Here is a 25,296-nt window from a genome sequence, read left to right on the forward strand (position 1 = left end):
CTCATTCGCGTCGGCCGCTGTTGAAATAGCAGTCGTGGCACCTATGGTCGAGGTTGCAGAACGGAGCTGCGGCCGTGCGATGCGGCGAGCGCGCGCGCCTCTCCCCTGTGGCAGTGGCGGCGGTACTCACCCGACCAGCGCAAGCATAGGTGAAGAAACCTCCTAGGAAGTGAGACGCCAAGCCATTTGTGATGCCGTTTCTTTCCATTCGTCGGAATAGGATTAATGTTTAGCATCCTCGGAAAGTGCGAGCGCCAATGCACCCAGAGACCACCCGTTCCTACGCCTACGAGTGCGAGGGCGAGGGCGAATGCCTGCTTTAAGACGTCCGCATTTTGTGTGCAATGACGGTGCTTGAAGTGCGCTGAGACCAGCCGTGCGTTCTGTGATGACGTCATCGGTGGCGTCACCTACGAGGCCCACACACGGAAGCGACGGAGCACCAGACCTGACCTGACTGGATCTGATTCGATGGCGAGAAGTCTGTGCCGTCGGAACGGTCTGGTCGGGCGAAGCCGGGAGTGCGCTTATCCCGCGAATCCGTCATACGCGGTCGGGGCGCCATGTGCTCGAGCTCAGCCGGTGGCGCGGGGTGAGATCGTGCTACGATGCTTTTCTGACCCGGCCAGATCAGATCATTTTTCGATTTGACATGATCTGGCGGAACTTGGGACGAGAAGAACCGCATCCAGCCGGCACCATCGAGCGGGGTTTGGTCACGTGAGATCTGACCTCGGGGTCAGTTGCCCGTTGGCTCCCGTTCCAACGTACCGCACCAAATCCGAACCAGCCCCGGACCTGACCTTCGCCGGCCGACCTGGTCCCGCATCGGATCTGTCGCAAGTGACAGACGTGACCTTCCTCCCGTACCGGCCCTGTGTGGCCGGCTCTGGTGCAACCGGCGTGTGTGTGTGACCTGGAGGCCGGCGCCGGCGCGCGTTGGCCTGGCTGGGGCGAGCCCGGCTCCGGCTCTGAGTGAGTGGCTGGCCATCGACTGGTGCCAGGGTCAGGCGGCAAGGACCGGCGGAGCGGCGCCGCGGCCGCGCCCGCGCCCGCGCACAGCCCCCCTCGGTGCGAACGCGCGCGCATCGCGGCCAGAGACGGGCAGCGGAGGGCGCGCGCCGGCCGCCTGCGGGACAGTGCACCCCCACAGGCCGCCGACATGGAGTCGCTGATGTTCTGGGACCCACACACGCCCGGCCTGGACTTCCTGGCCGAGGAGGACCGCTGGGCCGAGCAACTGCGGCAGCAGCAGAGGTGAGTGCTACGCGTCCTGACGCGTCGAATTCTTTGCGAGAGTCGGCGGTTCTCGACAGTGAATGTTTTCTGGAGTCGCCAGCTCGAGACCTGCGACCTTCCAGAAAGAAGGCATAGGACATGGGATAGGAAGATCATGGGATAGAAATATCATAGGATAGGAAAATCGCGAGATGGAAAGATCATGGGATGGGAAGATCATAAGATAGGAAGATCGATATTTGTTGCCCAGGAAAACGTGGTGATAAGAAAAAATTTGACTCAATTTATCTACAAATTTTTTGCATTGATTTAAGTCAGTAAACTGACCCGAAGGAAAAAAAACTCCGACAGCATTTCTGCTGTAAATTTGTTCGCATGAATTATGTGCTCTGGTGACTTCGAAATCAAAATCTCCTAAAACCATGGGTTGTTGTCTGGACGATGCAGTCATCCAATTAGAGGTATGAACCATGAGATGGTGCCTTGCAGCAGTCAGTCAAACAGATCTGGGTGATTGCTGCTGCACCATGCTCTCCTATCGCGGGATGCTTTTGGGGCAGCGGATCAACTCCTTGTGGTTATTTTCCTCGAGCTTACTGCGTCTCCCACCTGTACTGGAATAAAACAAGCGCGCTATCCACTAAGCAATCGAGACGAGGTGCATTAAACAAGGATAAATAGTTTGAGTAAGAGAGCGGATGTACCTGTTTAGCTAGACGGAGTCTGTAAACCAGTATTAAGAGGGGGGGGGGGGGGGCGGGGCATTGGGGTTTTACAACGCACTCAGCTGCTGAGGCTTTACGGGGTCGCTTGCCTCTCACCCTGGCTGGAAGGGCGAAGCCGCGGGGGATCGAACCCCGTGCCTCTGGTTTCCTGGACGTGCAGTGGTTAACGCAAACGAGTTAACCACTACTTAGAAATACTCCCACTATGTTTTGCCAGAAGGCATGTCAATGTGCGTGCTTAGAGTGCTGCACTTGTTTAGGATGTTAAAGACCAGCAAGAACATCCCATTCGTTACCGTATGCACATCAATTTGTTTTTGCGCACCGTACCTATGATCCGTCGGCTCAGGCTCCTCTTGTATTAATTCAGTTTTCACTACACACACATCTTCATTCGTTATGGGAACAGGGCATCACGCTAACACTTGTTCTATGAGTTATGAGCTTCTTTAACGTACACCCAGATGGCCTGTTGAAAATTGGTGGCGCGCATGGAGGCTCAACTTGATCCCCTGAGATCTAAGAAACTGAGAGAGCTAGAAAAGCCAAATTTACAGGGTGGGTTGGCCTGTATATGAACTGACCTGCCTCAAGATTAGAGAATTTTAGGTTATGGTCTTACGTCAAATAAAGTCAAACAAGCCTTAAGTCCAGATTGGTGTTTACGACTGTAAACATTTTTCCTCCGGACCTCCTCATGAAACTGGATTGAACCTAGATTCCTGTTCTAGGTAAAAAGTACTGGCGTTCACTTTAAGTCAGTATCCTGTTTTACCTTAAGATCATGATGACCAAAATGCTACGTGATGGTTCTGATTTTTGCATTTTAATCGGCGTCCAGGTTACGCTATGAGATACGATGCCACAAACAAAATGTTTACCTGAGTCATCATAGGCCATTGGCTTACTCCGATCTTTAAAAGGTCAGTTAACCATGTTTGGTGTGGTCCCTGTAGTCATTAATTCTATATGAGCGCTAGAAACTACCCTGTACAGCAAGCTCTCGAGTAAAAAAACAAGCTGGCTTAGACATCGGGTCTGGTCTTCATGCGTGATCCTAGATGGATGCAACTTGCTGTGATCGTAACTTCATTTGTATTATTGCCTACATCATTATCTCAGAAATGTTTGGCTTCGTCTAACACTCCATTGTTGCATCAGATTGAACGTGTCCACTGACAGCCACAGCCTGGCTTCAGTCTGCTATAGGTCAGCAACCTTACATTGTATATCCGATTTTCATGCCAAAAGAACCGCTATTCAACTGCCTAACGCTATGGAAAGTTTGGCGCGGCCAACCCTCGCCGCTAGGAAATTATTCTTTACAAAACCTTCGGGGAGGGTTCAAATTGACCCCCGCCCGGGCACGTGCTAATCAACAGGCGCCCGGTTGGGTAACCAAGCTGCCAGCGGCTTCGAGTGAGTGGCCACGTGGCTCGCCGCAGACATCTCAGAGCTGGCTGCGCCTCACCTCGACCGTCATCGGCCTTCAGAAAAACTGACTTAGCATGATCCACGTCTTCCCATGTGCATGACCGTGAGCAGGCTGGCTAGCAAACAACTTGTTTGCCTTGGCTGTTTGCTCGGGGGGTGCCGCGGACAGGCACAAAGGCCGGCAAAACTGGCGCCGACTGGTGCTGGGCCCCCGTCTGGCGTCGGGCGTGCCGGTCAAGGGCGATCATGGCGCGCCCCTACACTGGTGCCGGGCCCCCGTCTGGCGTCGGGCGTGCCGGTCAAGGGCGATCATGGCGCGCCCCTACACTGGTGCTGGGCCCCCGTCTGACGTCGGGCGTGCCGGTCAGGCGCGAGCATGGCGCGCCCCTATGCTGGTGCTGGGCCCCCGTCTGACGTCGGGCGTGCCGGTCAAGGGCGATCATGGCGCGCCCTTACACTCAAAGAGCAGACAGCAAACCGTGTGCCCAGGGCGAGTGCGAATATGTTTTGATGGGTCTATTTATGCTGTCGGCGAATGATACAATCGTGTCGATCAGTTGAAGTGCGGTGGAAACGGGTTTAAAATAAAAGGAACCCCAGATATGTGTTGGTGATGATCGATGTCGCAGTTGGCTCGTTGTGAATATTTTTGCCAACGAATGATGGAGACGATGCTGCGTTGACTTTGCCACGTCACTGACCAGGTCCGAGTAGTCGCGGGACCCGACAGGTTTCAAATATTGTACAGGGGGCCATGACATGGAATTCAATCAATGCTTATGAACTGTGCCAGCCGATCATACGAATGAAGAGTGCAGGTTCCTGGTGCAGCAGGCACCCGGTGTTCCATTTGATGAAGGACACTGACGTTGGTAGAGGGAGAACAATGTCGCCCTATCATGGTCTGGGGAGAACAATGGTAAAGGGGGTATACTGGTTCCATGGTGTGGGAGGACAGCGTCCCCAGCGGATGAGAACATCGGCATGTGGCGGACAAGGAGTATCGTAAGTGAGCGCCGGCTCACTGTGAGGGACGACGCTGCCCTTGTTAGTGGGAAAATAATGGTGCCAGTCGGGGAAGCGCTCTATAAGGCTGGCATCGTTACTTATGGAGGGAGCATCTTATCCTGGCCGATCCTGGCCAGCGTTATGCAGCATTTCATCCAGCTATTTCATCAAGCTAAACAACTAAAGCAACTAAGTTTTCAACTCATATAAATTAGCGTTGATACTGAATAGTTTTGTGATGGTTTGCGAGCAGCTATCAGCTGCGAGCGTTTGCGACTGATCCTTTTCATTGTCATCATCGTGCTTAATGATTGCTATGCTTTTCTAGCTGGGTCGTCTGTCAATCCTGCAGCCATGCTGGGCCATGCACGGAACATTCTTGCCCCCCCCCCCCCCCCCCGCCCTCGCCGCCGCCGCCGGAGATTGGCACGCCTTGGTAGGAGCCGTCTGTGGACATTAAAGGGAGCCTTCATGCATGACAATGGATGTACACCGGGCGCCTGCACCTCCCCACCCTTCCCCTCTCCCAAGGTTGGGGTAAGATCACAGCCAGATGTCTGGCGAGCCCCTCTCCGGCCACCCCACCTGCGCACCTCGCTCATTCGTGCCCTGCCCAGGGCCATATGTGCCATACTCAAAGCCGAGCGCCGCTCAGATGGACTCCCCTCTCCTTTGAGTCCGCACAAGGTTCGGAAGCTCCGCCATCGTGGCGGGCATGTCCAGACCACCTCTGCGCCCGCCGAGATGTGGGGAGGGCGAGAGGTCGGCCGCACCCACGAGCCTCAATGCTCCCATTGCGACGGTCGTAAACCAAAGGCAGCGAACAGAAGTCGTCTGCGAGGCGCCCAAGGAACCCTTACTGCCTGTCTGTCGTCTCAAGGACGCGGTTTGCAACGGCTGAACAGGCAGAGCTGGCGGTTGTGAACGGGTCGTTTTGGCAACTATGTTTCCTGGTGGACGCCCCATCACTGTTTTCATAGGAACTCGCATTTGTACAGCTAACTACTTGATCTGCCATGCATGCATGCATGTTAACCATACATGTTCCAAAGATGGGAGAAATGTGATTGGAAAAAGGGCAGCTGGAGATATACAGACAAGTGCTAAGAAGGAAGATGAATACAGGAAGGAAGACGAATGAAGTAATGCTCAATGTTCATGAGTAAATATCGGCAAGCTCTCAGAAATCATACTAGCCTTGCACATTTCAAAAGCCAATCTGACAGATGTATACAAGCACGGTCAATTGTTCTCCATGGAAAACAACTGAACGCATTAATTGAACCAGACAAGGCGTAGGTGACCTCATACGCCGAGCCATACACCTGACAGCTGCACCTCTGCAGGCGTTTGACTGGTCCGTATGATCTGCGTCCGAGCCTTAGATGTGAATGATGCCAATTTGGCACAATTTCGCTGCACAGAAGCTCATTTTGTAGCTTCTCAACTTCTCCATGTCGTGTTGTGCCAAACACTTTGCATTTGTGGGCATAAAGCAAGATTGTGTGAGGGAGCGATATTCAGCTGTCTCACATGCTACTTGAGCAGAAGGTAGAAAAGTAATTCCCAACACGGCCCAAATTTGTAAATCTCCCTAACCCACTCCCAACCTTGCAATCAGTTCATGGACTCTGGACGTGGAGGATCAAAACCGTGAAAAAACAGGTTTGGTCCAATTTTGGGTATAGACTTAGCCAAATGTACTTCTTGTAACCCGCCATTTCCGCTCACGAGCCAAGCAATGACTTAACCAGCAAGATCGACGGCGAGAACCGATGAGAAGTTGGAGCCGCACGAGAGCGAGCGGTTGTGCACCTCGCGTCGGTTGAACTCGTGCCCGTGGAATCATTCATGCCGATGCGGGTCGACCAAGCAGAAAAGAACGCTTTCTCTGGGCCACAGATTTAGCTGAACTGAGACGCGTAAAGGATCCACCCTCCGAATCCCTAGAGGTGCAAGAATCCGAGCTTCTAAAGCACCAACGACCCTGATGGAAACACCTCTTGATCAGATTAAAGAGATTTCATGGAGTGAACTATTAAAATTTCAGTATTATGCCTTGTATGTTCCAGCTAGAGCAGCCCCAGCTGCGTATAAGTGCTCTCAATGACGAACGCGACGACAAACAGCTATCTACCTGCTAGAGCCCACACCCAATGCCATCCCTCAGCTGAAGAAGTCGCTCAAGCGTCCATAGGGACATCAACAGAACACTAGTGCTAACGGGGCGTAAAGGAGATAAGTAGCCCCTGTACTGTCAGGTGCCGATATCAAAGAGCAGTCAGGGTTTTTACTTCAAGCGATGAAGTTGCACCCCATTCCACCCAAACTGCAAAGTTATAAGCCAACATGAAACATCCGGGTGTTCTTATTGATGTGTGACTTCCGCTACCACGGGGTGGCGGTATTTTCGTGACCGAATAAAATATATTTCCAACAAAATGCACTGTCTAAACGACACGGTCCGTACCATCCATACAGATTGAATCTGCCAGGGGAAATACAGCTGAGAAGGTCAGCAAAGCGAGTTTCGTAGCATGGGACCACCGAGCTGATTCAAGACATGATTGCTATCACCATGTAGATGATATCAAAGCTTAAACGAATAGTCAGTTGCCTTAAGGAACCCAAGCAAATCCGACTCGAACCTACACTGAAGCCGCTTGCTTTCATGATTTCAGCAGCTTAACTGATCAGGATGCATGCTGATGGTTAGTTTTTGCACACGAATTTTTCAGCAACATGGCTGGAAAATTTGCTGGCTATGGGCCTGGCCAACACGGGCATTCCTCATCCACTAAACTGCTGTATATGCCAATATTTGCAGCTCTTGCGATTGCCATCACGGTATTGCGTAATCGAAAACATCTCGGTTGGATATGAGTCACAAGGAGCATGAGCACCCGGCTTTACAATTGGCATGGTCAGTCCCTCTCTAGGTTCAGGCCACAACATTGCGCGTGTGAGATCATTGTGGGAAAGGGCGACATTGGCCGTTTACCTGTCGGTGGTTGGAGCATTCCCTGCGTGTCGGACATCTTTTATGCGCGTTCGTGTGCTGTAGCCGCTACAGTCGCCCATGACGTGTGGCTCGTTGGGCGTCTCCATCTGATCCGGACTGGTTACTGAGATTCGACATGAATCTTAAAGCACGTCTTCGAGCGGACGGGTTCATGGTTCGCATGCGACAGAACGTGTTAGCCTTTAAACGTCGGCTCACACTTTTTCCAGCATGATTGCTCGCTTTCTCTTCGGCCAGTATAGCCACATGACGCTGCGACGCGTGGTTACCGAGATTTGGACCTGTTTACGATCCGTGCTCTGCACCTCTTTCGCGATTTGAAAACCTTGCTTTGACATGCTTATCGAAAGGTAGATGAAGTGGAAGTGATAGTGTAACGTTGCAGAAATACACCGCCTCATCAGACACTGTGCATCTGAGTGCATCGAAAGCGCTCTAGCACAGCTTTTAGATTACTGTTCTACGTGTTGCTGAAAACCAGCCGGTGGCGTGATCATTGGCTCCCAACATAACGCGCTTCAAAGGCGTGACTGGCGAAATCGAGCTTGGGGGCCGCTGCAAGAACACAATTTTGGTGCCTTGACTCGTTCTGAATGCTTCCTCGCTCGGAGCAAGCCCATACCAGCGGAAGCAAGATACGGACCTCTCTCTTCTGAGAGGGACTGGAATAACCTCAGGTCAGACTTCCAACGACGAGCTTTACCATCCATGTAACAATTTTGCTCTCCGGCCGGACGTAATGATGGGGGCACGGACAACGATGTCTTCCAAGACACATATCGCTTGTCTACTGGGATGCTCCTGTCTATTTGCACCTGTATCTGTGATCTGTGTCGATCTGTACTGCCCACAGATTACTGCGAGCCTTATGAGCAGATGGCTCAGGGCGCTTTCAGCACACAGAAAAAACGAGCTGACGCGAAATGCCGTGATTGCCGACTTGACTGCCATCATCCTTACATGTGTTGACCGTGTTTAGCCGGTAGACTGTGTTGCGAAGGCCAACGAATCACCCTCAGCAAGAGGGTATGCTTGTGTACTGACAATCATCTGCAATGCGACCTTGAAAAGTTACCTGATTAAGGTATTCTTGTATTAAGCTTTTGTTTCTGCAAGCTTGGTGCCTCCACATCAAAACCAGTTCGTTTTTGGTTAAATACGTTCTCCGTCCTATACGCCAAAGAGCTATTTACCGTGATGTGATCCCATCAATGCTCGTGAATCCCAAATCCCTGGAGCTGCGGCGGGATGTCCTAGCATATGCCATCCAAACATATCGACGTTGTTTAGGCTCAAGCCCTTACTTCCCGCTCGCAACAAATCGACAGGTATGGCGGACAATAATCTGCTCTTGAGGCGCTTAGACCCTCGTGCTTCCCTGCGTCCAAGAACTACAGACCCCACGCGAGGTCCCAAGGTTGTCAGCTACGGCCCGGGGTCGAGTGAGAAGACTACCATACAAGGAGTGGGTGCATTATCACAGATGTCCCAAAACAAATCTGCTTGAGACACGGCCGCTTCTATGTCGTCGTCATGGGGCGAAAAATCCAGCATAGCGCTTGGGTTTTAAATCGACCGCGAGATCACGGACAAGTTTGTTGAGCCGAGTGAAGCGTCACGCCCCAGGAGACCGCGAGATCACGGACAGGTTTGTTGAACCGAGTGAAGCGTCACGCCCCAAGAGCGTTGTACCTAAATCGTTTCGGTTGAAATTATGTCTCAGTACCACCGAACATCCAGGGAATGCCTGAGCCGCCACAAACTAGCGCAGCTGCACGGAAAAAACTTGAGTTGTGGTGATAACGTCAACTTAAAGCATTCGTTAGATTTTTAAGCATCTTAAGCACACGAGCCACCCACTGCCTACTCTTCCTGGTGTTCGTCTATTTCCCACAAATGTCGTGAAACATTTATGTACGGATAACTAGCAAATACTGCAGAAGCATGTAATTGCATCATATTTGATTCGAGTGCCATTTTACCACCCAAGGTTCCCCGGGATTCACCTTGATTCAAAATTTAAAAAACTTTGTGAAGCACTGTTAGCGCACGTTGCGCAATGAATTCCGAATGCAGCCATCAGGGACAAAAACTACGCAGGCGTGAGCATACTTCACAACAGACCAGTAGACCAGTAGAGTGCGCAACCAGGACAAAAACACTGGCCTCCCAGGCCGAAAAACGCACCAGCGCCGCCCTTTATAGGCGGCCAGCCCGGCTGTGGCCGTCACATAGTCCATTGACGGTCGTGTGACGGTGGCGACGAGTGTGGCGACTGGAAGCGTCGGCCGGAGCCAGGCACACGCCCCGACCCACCGACAGACGGCGTGGCGCGGCGTGCAGGGAATCGCCCCGGGCTCTGAAACCAGAACCCCCATCACCGCCAGCCGGCTGGGGTGGCAACGGACGCGCCGCACACCGGCCTCCCTCCTGCGGCGGCCGACGACGGACCGGCGGCGTGCTTTCGTCAGAGGCGGCGTGCTGCAACTCCGCGGCCGAGTCCGGTCTTCAGGCAGCGCGAGCTGACTGACAAAGCCGCGCCGCCACCGCGACCCGGCGGCCGGCCGGCGGCGCCGCCGCGGGGAAAGTCGTCCCCGAACCGGGCCGGCGGTGGCAGATCGGACTGATTTGACGGGTGCGCTGACGTCAGGCGCCCTCTGACCCGGGCCGACCGCCGCCCTGGCCAGCCGGCCAGACGGTGCTGCTGCCGGACACCGCGCGGGTCGAACCATGCCCCTGGCGAGCCAGACGCGCGCCTACGCAGGCGCGCAGTTTCGGCAGGCGAGTTGTCTGCGCGAAGTTATCAGCCTGGTGCAGTGCACTAACTATGAGCCGTTGCTGGTGCCACTGGGTCGAGTGGCGGCAGCCAGCTGCCTGCTGGGCCTGCTGCAGTGGTGTCTCGGCGGTCTGGTGCCGGCCGTGCTGCTGCTGCTGCCGCTGACTCTGCTGGGCGCGGGCATCAGTCAGTGGCTGGGCGGCGGGGCGTCAGAGACGGCCCCTGGCAGGTGAGGCACCACACTCCTCCTCCGCACCCCTCACCCCCATCCCATAGCATGGCCGGGCCCCGGCAGATTGGGGCCCGAGCAGGTGAGGTGCCACACTCCTCCGCACCTCCTCACCCCCAACCCGTGGCCTGGCCGGGCCCGGGCAGGTTGGGGCCCGGGTATGTTGGGGCCCAGGTAGATTGGGGCCTGAGCAGCTGTCTCCGGGGACGGGGTGAACGATCTGCTCCACTGTATAGTCTATCTAATCATCGCTGCATCACAGAACGATCCGCGTCAGACAAGGTGGCACACTTTCCTTTGCAATACCGTACTTCACGGTCTGCCGAGTTACTGCGATGGCGTTTGCTTGTCGTTATGCGTGTGCGTGAGTGCGTTTTCATTGATGAAAACACGAAAACCTTGGCGTGCCCCGCATTATCATGATGGTGCTGCGATAAAGCTCCACAAGCAGAGAATGGATTCATTGACATTATCACCCCCCATCACGACGGGGGCCGTATGCTATCACATTCTGGATAAGCGATCGACCGCGCCATCCTTCGCCTGATCCGTCGAAACTAAATGCTTTGTACAGCTCGTTTTGGCCGCAAACGGCTATTACATATCATAGACTGCACTCAAAGAGCAGTTTGATCATTAGGTCCAATGTACGGATGTTTTGAGCGGAGCTGATAAAATTGAATCAAATTGGGATAAACAAATCACGTTTTTGCGGCAGCGATGACAAAAGCCTTATATGGGAGTTCCACACAGTTGTTGCAAATGAAAAACATGAGCTGTTGCCGACGGATTCGGAAAAACTGGGGGGGGGGGGGGGGCGCAGTTTAACCGAACGTGGATCTACCAGCCACTCTCACGAATGGGATCTGCCATGGATCTACTCTTAGTTACTCCGTACAGTGGGCGCGGTGATAGTCATTAGTAATGTGTACGCGTCGGCCAATCCAGTCCACGTATATAACATATCTATCGTCATATTTTAAGCCGTTAGTGAAATGCACGCGTCGTCCAATCCACTTGTACCTGCACAATATATCTATCGTCACATTTCAACCAAAAAGTTGGTGCTCTTAATGAAAGCTTCGGACCCAGTACCTGTGCACATAAAGTATCGATTGGATCCGCTAGCCCCGGGATTTACACGGGGGTTACACTGTACGCAGAGAGGTGAAGGCCCTCTGATTGGATCCGCTAGCCCCGGGAGTTACACAGGGGTTACGCGGGGGTTACACTGTAGGGAGAAAGGTAAACGACCTCCGATTGTGTATCGTTTTGATGCTGGAGATTATTATTCCTGTAAATGGTAGATTACCTTTGCGATGCTTAAGTTCTTCTCCCACTGGACCCTCTTTGCTGGTTAGCTGCTTATCAGCTGACAATCGCCGTACGTCACGCCATATCTGCCTGCATGGTGCGCCCGCGGCGACCCAGGCGCATTACGGCAGTCACCCCATCAACCCAAACTGAGACAGAAAGTGAAACCATTCGCCCCGACGAGGCTTGAGTCGTTCAACAGCCGCGCCTGGTGCCGCGGCGGCCGGCCAGGTTTTGCCTGCACGCACAGCCCGGCCGCCGGCCGTCGAGGCGCGGGGCCGGGCCGTCTCCACGCGCCGTCGGGCATACCGGGCGGGCGGCGGCGGCGGTGCGTTGCCGACGGCGGGTTTTTACGGCAGAGCGCAAGACCTTGTCCCAGTTAGACGGATACGGCCGGCCGTGTCTGCACCTTCTCTCGCCCCGTCTGTCCGTCCCGGAGCCAGCCCGACCAGGCGGCTCGGCGACCGCGACCGGGGTGTGCCTGGCCGCGGCTTATGGCCGCCCAACCCAGGCGTACGACCGCAGCACCGCAGCGCCCAGACGAACGACACGCGCCGTTTAAACCACGCGTGCGACAGACAGTTAGAGCAAACGTCGAGGAAAAAGGCAGCAAGTTGGCATTTTGCTCTGGGTATTAGGGCTCTTGCAGTCATACAGTAGCATTTAGAATATGCCATAAAAAATGGATGTGGTACGAAGCTTACATGAGCTAGACCAAGCAACTGATGTGCAAGCAACTACGAACAATCTTCACGCGAGTTTTGTCCATTTGTGCTCATTTTTGTGGAAAGCGTCCCGCGATGCGAATCGATCGTGGAGGCTCAACAATACAGTTGCAAGATCGCTGTACCACGCCGCTTCATGCATCATACCTTCACGCCGTGCCTTATCGACGTACGTTACAACTCTGCATAGTTACAACTCTGTGTAGTTACAACTCTGTGTACATCTCTTTGATAGAGCCGATTTCGTTCTCCGGTTGAGAGCTGTGGTGGATAATTGCTCTGCACTGCGTAGTCATAACTCTGCGTATATCCCTTTCCTAGAGCCGATTTCGTTCTCCGGTTGAGAGCGGTGATGGATGATTGCTCTGCACTGCGTAGTGTAACTCTGCGCGCATCTCTTTGCTAGAGCCGATGTCGTTCTCCGGTTGAGAGTGGTGGTGGATGATCGCTCTGCATTTTGGCAGGGTAGGGCACATGGTCCACCCCCATAAGAGAGCCCAAAAGGCTATCCCGCAAGCGGTCTCCTGATATCACGAATATCACGAACGGCTAACGGCTGCATCGTGAAATTTGGTCTAGATATATGACCTATTTACCGGCCATGTGTGAAAATGCTCGTGTATAGCGTCTGATCTGTAACAAATACCTGTTTTCGCCGTTCATTTGCAATACTATCCGTTTTCACGAAGGACTACGTCGCAAACTTTTTCAAAACGTTTGAAGCATTTTTCAGAGTATATAATATAATGACATAACTTTTGGAAATAATGTTCTGCAACAAACGCTTTGCAGAAATCTAAAAGCAATTTTTGCAAAGACGTCTCCGTTGAAAAGATCGCGCCTTGCTGGTTATAAGTAACACCACGTTTGTGGGGGCAGTTACGATGCCAGATATCTTCCTAACGAAACTTTTCGGAACTTTTTGAAAATATTTGTTGACATATCTGACGCAGACGCGACGAAACAGACCTTTTTTCTGCAAGCGTTCCCGCTCACAGGTATGCAGTACGTACAGAGCTTACAAACACAAACATATTCGACAATGAAAGGGCAGTTGAATTAAATAATCCTCAATGTCTGCCTTGCGCCGCCCGAAATCGATGTAAAAATAACGGCGTGGCCAGCGCGTTATTTCGTTGTTAAAACGGGTAATGTTAACCATTGTAACGGCATGGCCACGGAGTGGTTCTTACGTAGTGATTACAAGAACATTGATGTGGTCACCCGACAAGGTTACACATGTCATAAGAAATCCGTCGCGCGTGCCTACCGCGCATGGTATGAAGGTATATTTTCACTTTCTCACGCGTTAGTGTCATAGTCTAAGTCATGGTCATGTTCCATATTCATTTCTCCCATACGTTTATCAATACCTTGAGAAAAATGCGAGTGTTTGATTGGTATGCCGCAATCTGTAGAAATATTTCAGATGGCAGTGTTAATGATCGCGCTTTATTTTCTATATCGTCGTCACTCGTGGACTTTGAAGGTGAGATCTTAAGCTATAAGCCCTGCAAACGTGAGGGGCCGTTCGGAGCTCAACATGCATCTCTAGTTACAATGTAAAATAATATTGTACCAAGTTGTGAAGAGTTAAGAACAGACGCATGTCAATGTGAAAGCTCATACCTTTACGAGAAGGAAGTGGTGTGTAGCTGTGATCAAACCGAAAAGCCATACTGACTGATGCTTTGATTATTCCAACTGTTAGTCCAAACATTCCAAAGGTACGCACTAAAGCATCCCATTAAAATCCAAAGATGCAAAGTCCAAAGGTACACACTAAAAGATCCCATTAAACCTGTGCAAGTTTACCCAGTCGTGGTAATTAGCGACGTGAATTGCTTAGCACCATCAGTGCGCGCGAACACACCAGAATGCAGACACAACGCAGCCGTCTGTCGCCCTCGTGTCATGGGTTGTGATACGGCCTGGTATGGCGCGTGTCGCCTGTCCGAAAAAGGTCGCCGCGGAGCACGTCGGCGGAGCGGCGCGTGGAGCTGGCTGTCGCAATGTCGCTGACCTTGTCTCCACGCGACACCGTCCCACGCGCCGACGCACGACCCAAGACGGACGCACGTCCGCCGTGCGGGGGCTCCCCGCGTGTTTGGAGCATTCCATTAACGGCCCGCGTGGAGGGCTCCAACTCCTTCCATCGTGCCAGCTGCAAACGCACGAGAAAAGTCGCTTGCACTGGCCCGCCTTGGCCCAAATCCGCTGTATTTCGCCAAATCACCTTATCGCCGAGTCGCAGGGTTTCGTCACACGGCTGTGAGAACGCACGTGACGGGTAGCGGGTGCGGCGGACAGATCCGCTGTCAGGGGTGCCGGCGTCGCGGGTGTCAATGGCGCGTCAGCCCGGCCGTGCGCTGCGCACGTGGCGAGCTACTGTGAGTTTAGCAGGCCCCACCACAGAGGAACGGCTGACCGGAGCGGCCAGGACGAGGAGAGGCATACCGAAAGCCGCCCGCAAAAAAATGCGACCGCGAGTACCACATTGCCGAATCGCCTGTGGACGTTGGGGACCAAAAGCGCAGTTTGTGATGGAATGCTCACGGGATTGGCCTGACACACTGGATTAGTGCGGCATGTTCATCCTCTACAATCTACTAGATGGGACAGGCCCATCCCAATGGTCTGGATGGATAAGAACCACGGCCCCTGGCCGCGGAGTAACTGCTGTGTGATGCACGCCCCAGTTACCTCCTAAAGGGTGTCTGACGAGAGGCCCTGACGCCCGCCTGTCAACGCCCCAACAGACACCGTGTCAGCCCGCGGGATGCCCAGAGGGCTGAGGATCAGACCTCTCTCTCTCTCACCCACCTCCCTGGCTCCTGCTCATCCCGCACATCGCCTATCCCCGCCCCGCCTAACCGCGGCGTTCCATCTGCAACGGCCCCCCGGCCACGGCTGAAAACGAAAGTGATTTCGTGCGCTGACCTCGTTTTCGTCGGTCAATGTCGGCACCCTGCGCAACCGGACAGCTGATTGCCAGCGGTGCTGAGGTGGCGGCGGCGACAAAAGTGACGCGTCTGTCTGGCCGGTAAACGCGGGACGCGCCTGTTAGCAGCTGGTCACGACTCGTCACGACTGGTCACAGTATGTCACGACTGGTCACAGCTGGTCACGACTGATCAAAGCTGGTCACAGCTGGGGCCACGCCTCAGACCTGAACTCCGCGCTTCGCGCCGCTGGTGGCGTCGCCCGTCGGCGCGGGTCGATCTGACCTCGGTCCACCACAGCAGCGGCAGCCGGCTGGCGAGAGAGACTGGAGCAGCTCACAGCTCGCGGCGGCAGCCGGTCGAGACAAAGAGCATCGGTAACCTTGATGAGACCGGGGAGCGGCGGGTCACGCAGGCGCCAGCTCCATGGCTGGTCTCAAAATGCGCAGAGCTGTCGGCGAATGGCGCGCCCGGGTGGTGGTGAACCTTCAACGTGCCTCCAGTGCACGATTGGAGCCCTGCCTCGCCCTGGCTGTGTGGATGGCGACCTTCCATTGCAGGGAGGGGTGTGTTCGGTATGCTAAGCAGTGTGCAGTTTGTGGCCATGCAAATGATCAAAGCTGTTGTACTTGCGATACGACGTGCTGTGTGTCCTCGGCGGGGGAAGGGAAGACGTGGCAATATAACAAAAATAATATCGATGATCAAAACAATAATGAATAACCATGAAACCATGGTAATCAACACCGGAACACGACCTAAGCAGGCACTGCAGCGAATTGGCCCCAGAATCACGCCCTCACTAAAAGACCGGTTCGGTCTGGGCAGCAGTTCGCCTGCCGGGGAACAGACCCTTAGAGTCAGCCGACCCTGCTCGACCTGCCACTCGTCTCCATCCACGTACCGACAAGCCCGTGGGGTGCCGGCGACCGCCCTGACCCGTGATGGGCGTCGCCAGCCGGCCGTGACGGACGGCCTGTGACGTCACGAGGTCGGCGGCGGGGCAGGTGGCGTCACGACAGACGAGACACGCCCTGGGGCGGCCGGCTGCGACCGGCCTCCACGGCGATCGCGGCGTCCACGGCGCCGCCTCCGTAACTCGCTGGCACCAGACCAAGTCCGGGGCGGCCAGCACGTGATCTGTACGGGGCCCTGACGGGTTGGTTCTGAGAGCGATGGAGCGGAAGAGACCAAGGCCGCGTTGCTAAAGGCTCCAGTTGCACTACGCGCTTACATGCCCTGCTGCCGATTTCATAGAGCGTGAAAAAGGTCAGGAAATGCGTGCGCGCTGGTTCTTTGACATGACATGACATGCTTTTAACGCAACATGCCTTAATAGAAGCCAAAAGTATGACCACATTTTTCCAATGTTATGCATATTTTTGTTATCCTTAATCCAAGCTATCGTCATGACATTTCGACTCCCTGTACAAGAGTTGCGCATTAATGAAAGCCAGCGCGCGCGCTGACCTTGTCCACCAGTGTCTCGTATTCCCGCAGATTACCGGATATTGCAAGGATACTGAAAATTGGCGTAGGATGATTGAAGCCGAGCTTACAAATGGGCGCCGTTAATTTCCTGAATGGCTTTCGCAAGTGGGCGACTTGTGTTGCAATGCGCGAGCCTTCCAGTCTAACCGCGGTGACGAGGTGCTCCAGATGCTCTCGCTCCTTGGTTGCGCCCGGTGCTCTAGCATGCGTGATGACGGCTCAGCGGGGCGTTCAGACCGCTTCAGACAACGGCGTTCATGGTCACTGCGTGCAAGGTTCCAGCGCTCGGCGCCGGTCGCCAGGACTCAAAATTTACGAGCGTCCGCTACTGGTGACGCGCGACAATCGGAAGCCTGACGCATGCGGACATGACTACGGAGCGACGTTGGTGGAGAAAATTAATCCGGCAACAAGGTGTTTCGTGCCACGAGTGACGGTGGAGTTTGTCATCGGTCGCCGCCTGTTTGTTGTGCGCATCGGGACTAGTGGCCCGTGCTGTTGGTCGGCGCCTGCCCGCTGTCTGCCAGGCTCGCGGACGTCCATCATTGACCTGAGCATGCCGCGTCTTATCTGCTTCGACCGATAACCACTATCATTGGCCTGAGCCTAGCTCGTTGTGTCTGGCAGACCTGGTAACCGTCACCATTGACTTGACCCTGTCCCGCGGTGTCTGTCAAGACTGGCAACCATCACCATTGATCTGACCCTGTCACGCTGTGCCTGTCGTTGCTAGTGACCATTACTATTAACCTCCCGCCGTGTCCGTCATAACGGGTAACCATCACCATTGGCCTGCCCCTGTCCCACTGCATCTGTCATTACTGGTGACCATCACCATTGACCTGGCCCTGTCCCACTGCATCTGTCATTACTGGTGACCATCACCATTGACCTGGCCCTGTCCCACTGCATCTGTCATTACTGGTAACCATGACCATTGACCTGGCCCTGTCCCACTGCATCTGTCATTACTGGTGACCATCACCATTGACCTGGCCCTGTCCCACTGCATCTGTCATTACTGGTGACCATCACCATTGACCTGGCCCTGTCCCACTGCATCTGTCATTACTGGTGACCATCGCCATTGACTTGACCCAGTCCCACTGCATCTGTCATTACTGGTGACCATCACCATTGACTTGACCCAGTCCCACTGTGCCTGTCATTGTTTGTAACTATCACTTTTGACCTGACGCTGTCCCACTCTGGCTGTTATTACTGGTCAAGCTCGCCACTGATCTGAGCCTGTCCCATTGTGTCTGTTATCACTGGTAACTACCACTATCGACCTGGCCCTGTCCCGCCGTGGCTGTTATTACTGGTAACCATCACCATTGACCTGAACCTCCCCCACTGTGCCTCTTATCGCTGGCAACCATCACCATTGACCTGAACCTCTCCCACTGTGCCTCTTATCGCTGGTAACCATCAACACTGACCTGAACCCGTCCCGCTCTGCCTGCCAGGCCCGGTGAACCGACGCTGCTCCGTCCGCTGGGCTACATGGAGAACGGCGTGGCCACTGCACACACGTACGGCTCCTCCAACATCGTGTACGCGCTGCGCATGCACGGCCGCCGGCCGATCCGCGGCGCGGACGTGCAGCGTGCCCTGGCCATCATCCAGAGGTGAGCCAATCACAGTTAGCACCCTTCATCATTGGTGAGTGAGCCAAGGTTGTGCCATCATTCAGAAGTGGATAAACCACGGTCGATATCTGTCATCATTCAGAGGTGAGCGAACCACAGTCTACACAAGTCATCGTTCGGAGGTGAGCAAACCACGGTCTACATAAGTCATCATCCAGAGGTGAGCGAACCACTCTGTACACAAGCCATCGTTCAGAACAGAGCAAACCACGGTCTACACAAGTCGTCATATAGAGATGAGTAAACCACGGCCTGCCATCATATACTTGTCATCATTCAGAGACGAATGGACCACGATCTATTCTTGCCATCATTCAGAGACGAATGGACCACGATCTATTCTTACCATCATTCAGAGGTAAGTAAATTACCGCCTACGCCTGTCATCATTCAGGGGTAAGTGAACCACGGTCTACACCCGTCATCATTCAGAGGTGAGCAAACCACGGTCTACACCCGTCATCATTCAGAGGTGAGCGAACCACGGTCTACACCGTCATCAATAAGAGGTGAGTAAACCAACGTCTAGTCCTGTCATCATTCAGATGTGAACGAGCCACAGTCTATACCTGCCATCATTCAGAGATGAGCGAGCCACGGTCTACACCCGCCATCTTTCAGAGGCGCAAAGCGCTCTACACTCGTCACCGTTTGGTGGTGAAAACTAACGTCTACAACCATGGTCGTCGCTGAGAGGTGGCCACTGTTTCCGATCGTCATTATTTATAACGGGGAATTACTATCCGCACCCTGCACTCATGTTCATTCAGATGTGGTTGTCACTGTCCGCACTTGGCTTGTTGCATTCATCAATCAGTGAATAGAAATCCTACCCTTACTCGTTAATTGACTGTGGTGAGAACCAATTTTTGTACATGTCACATTTCAGACATGGGACAATGTCGTTCACTTATCATGGTCTAAATTTCAAACGTAAGGAACTCCGTGCCTTTGCCGTTTGTACCGATTCTGTTGCGCCAGCCAGAACAATTTCGAATTAAATTGGACAATAGCAGCGAGCATGATATTGTAATGCATCAAAAATGTGAAACTACATCTGGCTTATACCATGTATGAACCGCACGCGTTGTCAGCGTCGGTTCTGTGGCGATGACATGCACGTTTGGCTGTTTCACAAACATGTTAGGCTTGGTGGCCTGTAACGCCATGACGTCAAAACACAAATGTCAAGGCTACAACATAAACGGGAAATCGTGGCTTACAAACAGCTGAAGGGTCTGACGGCTCGTTTAGGAAACTCACTGCTGTCAGAAGCTGTCGTAACTGCATTGGAAGGCGACTATTTGTAAACGGAACGCAGGCGTTGCAATAGAAGAGTTTCGATTGTGATCAATAGCTGCTATGTCTCAATCATGGCTGACGGAAAAAGTTTGGCGCACTGAACGAATGCACGTCGATTCTACGCACTTCAATTTATTGAGCAATGCTGCAATGGATGTACGTGAAGTAAGCCACGTTAGGCACGCAATCTATACTCTGGCCAGGGAAGCGCATTTTGTGGGTGTATCTTAACATTTTTGGTTGTCTTAAATCTGGTTCCTTGCTTTCAACATCCTTTTTACTTCCTTTGCCTTTGAACCCATTTTAGCGTTTAGATCCCCTGCCTTAACTCTATGCAACAAAGAAGAAGCTTCACGTCTTTCGCTGAACATAGATCTTTTTTGTTTTGACAGAAGAAAACCGCAATTAGAAAATGCCTGCTTTGTTTTCCAGCGCATAAGCGACCGCCAGCAGCCTGGAAGGTCGCTGTTTAAGTGAACGGTGGGCTGTGCTGTATCGTGGCCTCCTGGGCATCATGCTGGTCGCTGGTTTCGTTCCGTGGCTTTCATTCGTTTCGGCATTCACGTAATAGAGTAGACTGTTGCCTAAGAACGGCACGCCACTCGTTTGCGCGTAGGCATCGGCGCGCACGCATGACCTGCTATCGCGCGCTGCGGATCGCTGCTGACGTGGGGTTATGGCATCACCATGCCGTAACAGCATGACGCAGCAATGTCTAGGCAACTAGTGCCTTTCCAAACTAAGATAAAGTACTTGCAACGTGTAGTGTCACCAGCCAGGGCAGGCATCAAATCAAGTTAGATAATGTTTATATTGCATACTTGGGAGGGGGAGCAGCGGGCTGCAGAACACTTGTCTGGAGTGCCGCAAAAAAAGCATTCTCGCGATCCTCACTCAGAGCGGCATAAATAATAAGCACGTTCTTCCCTGCGCCGAAGACGGGTCTGTCGCCGGGCGCTGAGCACGGCTGGATGGCCCCTGCCCTGCCCGCCGGGCCGGGTCGGCCCCGTGCGCGGGTGCTGAGCACGGCTGGATGGCCCCTGCCTTGCCCGCCGGGCCGGCCCCGCGCGCGGGCGCCGCGCACGGCGGGATGGCCAACCCTACGCTCGCGGGGAGACGGATGCTGCGCACAAAACATGTTTACGCTCGGGACCGCCCGCTGCCGTTGGCCTGGGAGGACCGGGGAGGACGGCACCGGACACCGACGGGGAAAACCCGGCACTACCCGTTGGCATTTTGGGAGAAGGGCACCGAGTGCGGTATATGAGCCTGTCCTGGGCGGGCGGCTGCGGGAACACAACTAAAGGGGATAAAACACATAGCAAGCACATGCCATTACACCAGGCAGCACCATATCCACAGTCCTCTCTCTCTCTCTCTCTCTCTCTCTCTCTCTCTCTCTCTCCTCTCTCTCTCTCTCTCTCTCTCTCTCTCTCTCTCCATCTCTTCTCTCTCTTCTCTCTCTCTCTCTCTCTCTCTCTCTCTCTCTCTCTCTCTCTCTCTCTCGTCTCTCTCTCTCTCCTATCTCTCTCGCTCTCTCTCTCTTCTCCTCTCTCTCCTCTCTCTCTCTCTCTCTTCTCCTCTCTCTCTCTCCTCCCTGCTCTCTTCTCTCTCTCTCTCCTCTCTCTCTCTCTCTTCTCTTCTCTCTCTCTCTCTCTCTCTCTCTCTCTCTCTCTCTCTCTCTCTCTCTCTCGCTCTCTCTCTCTCTCTCTCTATCTCTCCTCTCTCTCTCTCTCTCTCTCCTCTCTCTCTCTTCTCTTCTCTCTCTCTCTCTCTCTCTCTCTCTCTCTCTCTCTCTCTCTCTCTCTCTCTCTCTCTCTCTCTCTCTCTCTCTCTCTCTCTCTCCTCTCTCTCTCTCTCTCTCTCTCTCTCTCTCTCTCTCTCTCTCTCTCTCTCTCTCTCTCTCTCTTCTCTCTCTCTCTCTCTCTCTCTCTCTCCTCTCTCTCTCTCTCTCTCTCTCTCTCTCTCTCTCTCTCTCTCTCTCTCTCTCTCTCCTCTCTCTCTCTCTCTCTCTCTCTCTCTCTCTCTCTCTCTCTCTCTCTCTCTCTCTCTCTCTCTCTCTCCTCTCTCTCTCTCTCTCTCTCTCTCTCTCTCTCTCTCTCTCTCTCTCTCTCTCTCTCTCTCTCTCTCTCTCTCTCTCTCTCTCTCTCTCTCTCTCTCTCTCTCTCTTCTCTCTCCTCTCTCTCTCTCTTTCTCCCCCTCTGTTTCTCTCTCCCTCTCTTTCTCTACGATGTCGTGTAGTATATTATATATATATATATATATATATATATATATATATATATATATATATATATATATATATATATATATATATATATATGTGTGTGTGTGTGTGTGTGTGTGTGTGTGTGTGTGTGTGTGTGTGTGTGTGTGTGTGGTGTGTGGTGTGTGTGTGTGTGTGTGTGTGTGTGTGTGTGTCGTACCTAGCAAGCGGAGACCACACACAATCAAGTATTTGGAATAACACACGCATCCGCAGAGACATGCACGGGAGGCATGAACACAGGAGATACGCGCACGTGCACGGGACAAAGAACGAAGAAGATCGACGCTTGGAAAAATTGCCCGGCTTGTTCCTGTTTGCTGTACGTGGAGTCCTCCACAAGGCTTATGGTAGGCCACCTTTTGGGTCAATTTTATATTATTTTTGCGACTATTACAAGTTTGTCGACTATTCACTATTTGGGGTCCAGATATTGCGGGTTATTTTGCTAAGGGATTTTCCAGGTCCTTCCATGCATTGGCATGCGACTTTTCAGAGGAATCAACTTTCTTAAATTATTTGTCGTTTGTGGGACTGAACCGAACACCCACCACACAACCCACCGCCCCTACTTTTTCACACCGGATTTAGCCCACTTTATTTTGATTAAAGCAATATGCAAGATGGGGGGGGGGGGGGCAGGACACTCACAAAAGAATACACATCTACACCCGTGACACTTGTTACGAAAAGTTGTTTCCTCTCACCCCGGCCTGCCCACCGACCGGTCCACCAAGTCCCTGCTTGCGGCTCACGGCTCTCGTGCAGTCGTACACAGTTCAGGCGCACCATGTCCTCGGACTTTTCAAAAAGGCGATCACTGGGACTGCTCTACTAGCCTCTAACACTGCCCCGGTCAATTCCTCTCCTCGCCTTTGGTCTAGGATGCTGGGGGACAACGGGGTGCAGTCTGCAGGAGGCGGCGTCTGCTAGTGGTACCGGTTGCAAATACCGGTTTTTCGTTATTTCTAGGAGGCGAATGATTTAGCTACGAGAAGATCATTTGATAGGTTGTTGACAAACGCGAAACTCGTTGTCCTCGCATTGGCACCCCAAATTGCGCAGCGTTCAGGAAATGGGTTTGGTTTTGTCCTGGATAAAAATACTACTTTATTACATTTGCCAAAAGATGTATTTTGTTGCCGTTTTGCACTCAAAGATATTTGCCAAGACAATAAGACTGTTGCTTGACATTATCAGATATGGCACGAGCCCTGCCCGAGATGTACGCCACATACGAAATGTTAAGCAATATCACAAAGAAAACAATAGAAATATAACAAAATGCAACACAACATAAAATACCGTATGGTACATGTCTGCACGACGGGGACATATATTCGCACCACTAGGTTTATAATTTGAGATAATTAATGTTATTTAGACACAGCCATGACGCAAAATCCATCAGACAACGGTGATCTTGCTGTCAAAACATCACGTCTTGTCATGCTGCTTCAAAGATACACATATTTTCCCATCGCACGTCTCGGACAGACCACTGCCAGGATTCCACCTGCCTCGGCACATGGTTTTTTTTAGATGTCTGGATATTTAGTTATTTATATGCATGCATATTATTTCTTGGTTTGGTCACAACCGTGGAAGCCCGTTGTACTCACAATTGTGCCCCGAGTTATGCGTGGTTCAAGAAGCACAGCTCCCCCCAATGGGGGCACAAGTCCCAGACTTGCCCCGGCGCGGACATCCTGTGTTGTCCCTTTCCGAGGCACACTTGGTGCTGCTCCTTCCGATATCCCACAGACGCGGGCACAGTTGGCACTGATCTTCCCACATCCCATAGGCACAGCCACAGCTAACGCTGCCCCCTTTCCACGGTCCAAAGACACAGACACGGTAAGTGTTGCCTCCCCCCCCCCCTACATACACACATGCCATAGGCACAGGTGCAGTTGACGCTGTTCCTTCCAACACCCCATAAACACAGACATGGTAAGCGTTGCCTCCCTCCCGTATCCTATAGACACGAGTACAGTTAGCGCTGCCTCTCTCCCGCATCCCATAGACACGAGTACAGTTAGCGCTGTCTCTCTCCCGCACCCCATAGACACGAGTACAGTTAGCGCTACCTCTCTCCCGCATCCCATAGACACGAGTACAGTTAGCGCTATCTCTCTCCCGCATCCCATAGACACGAGTACAGTTAGCGCTGCCTCTCCTCCGCATCCCATAGACACGAGTACAGTTAGCGCTGCCTCTCCCCCGCATCCCATAGACACGAGTACAGTTAGCGCTGCCTCTCTCCCGCATCCCATAGACACGAGTACAGTAAGCGTTGCCACTTTTCACACCCCATGGACAGTGGTACAGTTCGCTCTGCTTTTTTCCACGCCCCATAGACGTGGGCACAGCTGCGCTGCTCGTCCTCACAGCTGACAGGTGTGCCTTGCGCCTGGAACAGCGCTGAGGTGCCGTGCGTTGCCACCGTGGCACAAGGCCAGCCCAGGGACACGCCTGGAGCAGCAGTGGCGCAACGAGGCCGTGCACGCCGTGGGCCAACATTGCAGCAGAAGGCGCGCACTGCAACGTTTGATCAGCACTGCGCGATTTAGCTTTTCACACATCAGCCGCGCGTGCGGGCTATAGCATGCATGGGATTGTGTGGAGGGCGGACGAGGACTAACACTGAGGCTCTTTTTGTCGGAACTACGTTTGGGTTATTCTGCTGAGATCGACTTGAATTGATTGATTATGTGATATATTTCGCGGTATCTGCACTCTTGAGACAGAAATTGGCGAGGATGCGTGATCTGATCGCGTGCAGGAAAGAGGGAATGACATGCTCTGCGGACACAGGCTCTCAGAGAAGGCATCTAGCTAAAGGTTGTTGATTCTGTTACATCCCGTAGGGAGGTATCAGTCTTTTCTTTCCACAATGCGCTACTTCTTCCCTATACTTTGCCTTGCTGTCACGTTCCACGGTGCCCTCTTGCCTTGGAACCAAGTTCTCTCGGCACAACTCATTTCTGGGTCTTGGTAATTGCTAGGCCTCCGATGAGGTGTCAAACTGGTCCCTGGGTCCCTCCTGGCTCTGGAACCAGGGACCGGCGTCCGTGTACCCCTGCGCTGATTCACCTTTTTATGGCATGGTTTGAAACAGGGGTCGATGCGACTTTCCCTGCCGTTTCCAAACTAAAAAAGAAAGCTCAG

The 25,296-nt window shown here is 53.1% G+C and overlaps 1 pseudogene; it reads left to right on the forward strand.

Moving 5' to 3' along the window:
- Positions 1 to 1,079: 1,079 nt before the first annotated feature.
- LOC119112652 (uncharacterized) overlaps positions 1,080 to 25,296 on the forward strand; it is a 33,704-nt pseudogene continuing 9,487 nt past the window's right edge.

This window comes from Pollicipes pollicipes, unplaced genomic scaffold (genome assembly GCF_011947565.3).
Source record: "Pollicipes pollicipes isolate AB1234 unplaced genomic scaffold, Ppol_2.1 Scaffold_7261;HRSCAF=8764_pilon_pilon_pilon, whole genome shotgun sequence".
In the NCBI taxonomy this organism is placed as follows: domain Eukaryota; kingdom Metazoa; phylum Arthropoda; class Thecostraca; order Pollicipedomorpha; family Pollicipedidae; genus Pollicipes; species Pollicipes pollicipes.